Source organism: Meleagris gallopavo, chromosome 3, assembly GCF_000146605.3.
Source record: "Meleagris gallopavo isolate NT-WF06-2002-E0010 breed Aviagen turkey brand Nicholas breeding stock chromosome 3, Turkey_5.1, whole genome shotgun sequence".
In the NCBI taxonomy this organism is placed as follows: domain Eukaryota; kingdom Metazoa; phylum Chordata; class Aves; order Galliformes; family Phasianidae; genus Meleagris; species Meleagris gallopavo.
This window is the reverse complement of record NC_015013.2, coordinates 37,730,874-37,737,582: the sequence shown is the minus strand read 5'-3', so window position 1 is coordinate 37,737,582 and position 6,709 is coordinate 37,730,874. Positions and strand designations below refer to the sequence as shown.

At 34.7% G+C, this 6,709-nt stretch overlaps 1 long non-coding RNA gene across 1 annotated transcript in view; it reads left to right on the top strand.

Annotated features, from left to right (window-relative positions):
• Positions 1 to 231: 231 nt before the first annotated feature.
• Positions 232 to 6,709, top strand: part of LOC104910231 — a 14,920-nt gene continuing 8,442 nt past the window's right edge. The window contains exons 1-2 of the long non-coding RNA XR_002113237.1: positions 232 to 409; positions 2,167 to 2,241. This is a non-coding gene — a long non-coding RNA (uncharacterized LOC104910231). The remainder of the gene's footprint in view (positions 410 to 2,166; positions 2,242 to 6,709) is intronic.

Genomic DNA, 6,709 nt, shown 5'->3' with positions numbered 1-6,709 from the left:
TCTTGGGGTGTACTGAGCACTTTAAGCTTGCACAGAGACAGGCTGTGCTTTTAAGTACAAGTCTTCAGGCATTATGTTAAAAAGCTTAAGCTGCTAGTAGGTGCTGAGACTTTTATTGAGTCAATCTTCATTTTATTTGTATTTTATAACAGCAGTGAAATGGTGGCTCTGTACCAAACATCTAATGGGAGATTAATTACTTCAAATTATTAACAAGGCCTTTGTCTTTGATATTTGCAGGAAGGTATTTCTGTCTGTACCCCCTGCAGAGATGCAATGTAAGAAGCGTTTGGCTTTTGTTCAGCAGCTTCAAGTATACAGACACTAAAGTGGAAAAAAACATCACTAGAAATACTGTGTAACTGGTTGGCATCTTTGCCTTCCACATTTCCTAAGGACACTTCGCCATGTAAGAAGCATCAAAGTGCCTTTACAACTTGAATTGCACGTTATCCTTTCACAGTAATATTTCGGTTTTTTTTAAGGGAGGGGAAGGTTTGTACCAGAAAGTGGAAATATTACTAAATTAAGATCTGTTAGGTACATTTCACAGCTGTGAAGAAATTGTTACTGTTTCTGCTGAAAAGCAAGGAAGCAGTACATTTGGAATGCCTAGTGCTGTTATCAGAACACACGATTTTACTTTGTTACAATAATTTTCCCGATGTACAGTGATTCCAGTAGCGCTTGCATACTAATAATGATTGTGGTGTGATAGATTACCCATGGTTGTAGTGACTTATACGTTGTGTAGAGGAAAGTAGTTAAGGCATTACTTATGTCTTTTTATAAAGATTATGAAGTCGCTGTCATTTAAATAACATAAAATTATATTCTTACACCCTAAAGGATGCACAAGAGAGATTCTCTGTAGAAATATGAAAGTGCTGAAAGTAGATCAGACATGGAGAAGCTACACTGTGATATTTGTAAAGGAAAAGTACTCTTTCTTGGCTTTCGTGGCTAATACGTGCCATAATGCTACAGTATTTTTTACAGTCCTTCCATTGTCCATTACTGCAAGCATGTCCAGATGAATTCAGCGCTTAATGTTAAAAATCTTATAACATGCCAGTTTGATTTGTAGCCCTTCATATCATGGAATGCTAATTAAAATCATATTTTTGCATATGTCATGCCTTTCATGTACATATGCAAATAGAGTCTATTGCCTTTCAGCTATTTGTAATTAACTTTATGAAGGACAGCTGTAATACATAATTAACAAAAATGTTTGCAAGCCCTTTTCACACTGAAACTTACAGCAGTACAATTTTTACTTATCAAGAGGACCGTTTTAGTTTGCAGCTTCAGTCTGATATCTAAATTGTTTGAAGCAGTCAAATGACATAATTAAATTGATGTTCGGGTCTTATCAGCAGCAAAATGGTACTCTGCAGGTTCCTATCTGTTTCGTTACATATATCACTAAAATTCAATTAAATATTTGTGTTTTCTTTGCTGTAAACACAATGCCAGGTAGTGTAAATGTTGCTGCTATTGTTGATGCCTTGAACAATGTCTTGCCAGTTTCAAGAATACTCTCAGAATGTAATTGCAAATGTGCGCTTCACCTTTTTCCTTCCCTTTTTTCACAAGGCTATAAAATAACTAAGGCCATTAATTTGTTTCCATGTATATTTCTTTAAATAATTAATACAGTGAAGTTTGACCAGACAGAAGCAGTGATTAAAGCATCTGATCTTGCTGTATTCTTTTTATTACTCTCATTAAAGAAAATGAAACTCGTCAGAAGAAAGGTTGTAGGATGTGTCCATTAAACTTAAATAAATTCAAAGGTGTAACTGGGACTGTATCAGTTCATAATATGAGACAATGCAATTTAAGCAAAGTTGGCTGTTCTCACAATATTATATAAAGTGTTATAATTTACAACAGAAAGCAGAAGCAGTTTTTTTATTTGACCAGTGATATACGGTTGTGATTGCTTATTTGTAATGAAAATACCCAAGTGATTACAATCTGAAGAAAATTTGTCACTGCAGAGTGGACTCCCAAGTTTAGAATATTGTCAAAGTTATTGTTTTAATTTCAACATTTGTAAAATATGCTCAAGTGCATGCTCAAAACTGACAAAGTCTCTATTTAAAAAAAAGAAAAAATATTAAAAAAACTAATCTTCCTGTTTTTCTGTTTGTTCAACAGGGTTGCTTTTGTGATGAAGAAGCATTTGAATACTCATTTACTGGGCAAGCATGGAGTTGGCACACCCAAAGAAAGGTAAGTCTTTTTTTTTTTTTACTATTTTTTCTTTATGTAGTATGTGTTGCCTGGAGTATTTAGCTTACCCAAAAACATGCCACCTGGACTTTTAGCTCAACTATTACTACATGCTTAACATGCTTAAATACACTAGTGTGGTCCTTACGACATGTCTGTAGGATTCAATAAAAAATTTGGCTTAGAAAGCAACTCTGTGCAAAATACATGATTTGCAACGTAAGGAGCTGATTTTCAGTAGGTAATATTATTTCCTCAAGATTTCCATAGCAATACTCCTCTCTCCAAGTACAAAATCAAGTACTTTTTCATTTTTTATCTATCTGGCCTTGCAGCTCATAGGTTCCGAAAAAAAACTTTCTTAGATTAGTGTTGATTACTGAGGTCAAAGCCACCAAAGTTGTTTCCTCATTGGTCTTGGACAGGAACAGATCCAGTGTTTTGACTTAAAAAACAACAACAAAAAAAACCAACAGCAAAAAAATCTATTTAGTTGCAATCTTTTTCTTTTTTTTCTCTTTTGTTTTTTCTTTTTTTGAGGAGGTTATTTTTTGCTATGGCTTGTAAAGTAACCATGTTTTGCAATCTGAACAACACAATGTTTGCAGATAAGTGGAATTTACCTCAGATTTACTGGTCACATTGTGTCATAGTTATTGCTTTTTTCTTGAATTCTTGGGGCAGCTCAAATAATGTTGTTTTTTTGGATGACAGAAAGATTGCATATTCTATTTCAATTTGGGTAAATGAATGCATCCTCCCTGCGGAGTTCAATAGTCGGTGCTTGATTATATTTGAAATAGTACCACGTTGTAACTCATTCTTCCATTGCAAGCTTTTACAAATAAAGAATATTTCCTGTTTTTAACAAAAAGGAAAGGGAAGTTTAACTGGTAGCTATGAATTGTAGGAGATCACTGCAAAACTCTTCCTGGGTCATGTTCATTTTCTATTAAAAACACTGGAAATGGTAGTTGGTTAGAGCCTCCCTTTCCTTACAAGTTCATCACGCTGTAATCACAGAATGAGGAAAAAAGCAGGATTTTACATTAACACACTATATACACCTCTTATTTGACTAAGTACATGTTTAATCACTGGTTTTATTCTTTATGAGATTGCCTCTCCAAAATACTTAACCAGAATTTTCCTAAAACATGTTTATGTAGAGTTTTGAGATACCATTTTTCATCTAAAATGTAGAATAATGCATCAGAACAATTACAGTTTGATCAAACCAGATACTGTATTAAAGTTTATGCTGATTATCTTTTCTCGTAGCACAACATTTTGCTACGAGAAAAAAAAAAAACAAAACAACAATGTTTCACTGTGGTGGCATGTTTTGGTACTGGCAGCATTCAGTATGTTGTTTTGCAAGGGGGTGCTTGCTGTGTAATCATCATAAATGCAGCATATAGAACACCTGTTTTACCACAGTGAATATGTGCACAAAAAGGATACGTACGATAGAAATCCTAATACTGTATCTTAGCCTGACGGTCATAATTTTAATCATTGTCGTGTTGAAACGGATTCCTAAGCAGGCAGGATGCTACAACCTAAAGTGGTGATTGCTGTCTCCTGTCTGTTTGCTTCTTCTGAAGGCCGCCTGGCTGCTTTACACTGTTTCTTTCCATATTCCTCAAAGGCTTTTTGCCTGCCTTGCCAGCGTGGCAGGAGGAGGAAGGTTCCCTCCCGACCCATCCATGCAATGGCAGGGTCTCAGCCCTGGCAGCCCCAGCTGCCCCGGGAGCAAGGAGCCGAGCTCTGTCCTGCAAACCTCTGTGCTCCATCTGCAGCTGTTCCCCTGGGCCAGCATGCACAAGTGATATCTGAATGGCTTTGTGCTTCCTGTGTTTAAAATTTCTTCATCTGGCTTTTGGTTGTTTCTTATCTGCAAACTAAGCTGGCACTTAAGTTTAATGTAGTGCAACATCAAATAGGTGTGGCAGAGCTAAAGCAACATTATAATTTTATAGGAATGTTCCCTCTCTGGTGATCGTGGGTGTTTAAAGCCACATGACCTACTGCAGTAAATACCAATCTGCCATTGCTTTCCTTTCCACCTCTCCCATAGTGGGAGAGTTTGATGCTTTTAATGGCTTTAGGAACCAAAGAAATCCTTCTTCAGCATGTTAAAACATCAATTTAGCTATAAACATATTCTAAATTAAATTACATAGTTTTCCTACCTATTTAAAACATTAATGCCTTGATTATAATTTTGCAAGCTTGCTATTTTTTAATTTCTCTAGAACAATATAATCAGTTTATTCTTTATGTTTTGAATTTGATTCTGCCCTCTGATATGTTGCATATTATAGCAAATACTAATAGAAGCTAGCTAAATAGGCTGTGACAATTAAATTAATAATGCATTTTATTTGCAAGTGTTTAGTCTTCGTGGTTTGACTGATATATGCAAAGATGGTAATTTATTAAAAGTAAATTCATGTAATTGTAGTACAGAGTTTGATGAACCAAAAAAAGTTGTCAGCATGACTATCATCAAAACCTGAAAATTGAAATAAGTTCAAAAGGGTGCTTGAAAAATATATTTATACACCTTGAGAAATTGATCTTCTTTTTACAAACTTCTCAGGAAAGAATTTTGGATGACATACATTGACATCTGAGACAGGCAATAAAAATTACATCTACAATTTAGTGAAGCAGTGCTGAACTAGTGTAACTTACTCTCTAGCTTTCCATTACCCATGACTATTGTTTTTTTTGTAGACACAAAAGGGAGGTATTATGGAGGCTGTGGCTGTGTTTTCATGCACAGATATACAAAACAAGTATAATTCATAAGATTGCTGTGTCTTTTGGTTTAAAGGTTGGGGTTTGGGTTTTGTTTGTTTGTTTTTAAGACAAAATGGATTTAAGGGGCAAACCACAGAAGCTTAAAAAAAAATAGCCTTATTGTAAATTGCCTGCACATTTGAGCAGCAAAGAAACCTAAGAAACCTATTGCCTAGTCCATTATGGTCATTACCATTTAACAACTAACTCAAAAGTGGAATGTTTTAACAAAAATTCTTCTAAGATATTTTTTCCTGTTACTGGAACTGTAATACTGATTTACTGTCAACTTGAATGTATCTCAGAACTGGCATGTTATCTGCTAAGTCCAAGGCCAGTACATATTTGGTACTTCAGTGTCAGTAATCTTCATGGGACCTATAACTATATCTTATTGGCGGGATAAATCTTTGGCTACACCTTTATTGTGTCTCGGAGGCAATATGGTTGAGGACGAGGTGAATGCATCAGTAGCGTTAATGGTGCCGAGTTCTAATTTCTGTTAGGAATTATGTTAGGTGTAAGGTGGGGCAAAGTAGGACCAACTGAGATGTTTCATTGCTGAATTTAAGGTATACAAAATATGAGCAAGAAAATAAAAATGAACTCACTAAGTCACTCATCTGTGAGACTGAATTTTGCTACTGTTAAGGACAATTCTGGATTTAAGAGTACAAAAATACATTTATCCTTCAAGACATTTTTTCAGCACAAAACATACACTTTTTTAGAAAGGAAGACTTCGTTAACTAAAATTGTCTCTAATACCTCTGTTTAATTTATATAAACATACCACAGAAAGGCCTTAACTAACAGTTATTTAATTAGCTTATTTTCCCTGTGAATTTTAAATGATGAGTTGCCTCTGAAATAACTCTCTGCAGATGAGTAATCCCTTTGAGTCAAATAGGAGCATTCATATATATAAAGTTACTCAGATTAAAAAAAAAACAAAACAAAAAACTTGCTGAACTGGAGTTTGTGTTCCAGGACATTTTCTTCAAAGAACATTAATAGTGTGTTTGTTTTTATAAGGTCATTCTGGTCTATATTAATGCACTTTAAAAATGGGATACAGTGCTAATATTTTAAATGCGACTGAACAGTAATTACTGATAGATAGGGGAAAACTTAACCAGGTCTTGGAGAACAGGGAGAAAATTTTTATGGAAATTGCAACATGGTCTGGTTCCATACTCATTTTGCCAAGAATTTGCCTGTGTTTTCTATGATCCAGATATATCATTATGGTTGAGGAATACTATTATTATTATTGGTGGACTTGTATCTGAGATCTCGAAAGCCATTAATAGGATATTTAGAAAGCTGCCAGTTTCTACAGAAAATGTATCCTTCAGGAAATTAGAAGTTATATTCCTTGGTATAAGTGACAGGCATAACTACAGCTATGATTTTCAATGTACTTGCTTAAGCCCATGTGAATTCTGGAATATCAAATGCTACTAACATGTGGTATAGCTATCTAAAATGTATGAATCTGCTTGGTGTGTCATTGGAAGGCATTACTGATGTCTGAAAGAAAGTAGCCAGGAAAGTGGATGGGGATTTGATGTTCTGTATGGATGTAAAACTAGAAATAAATGAAATCTTTCAAGCCAACTCTCCTCTATTTTTTACTTAACATATAATACTTCTTTTG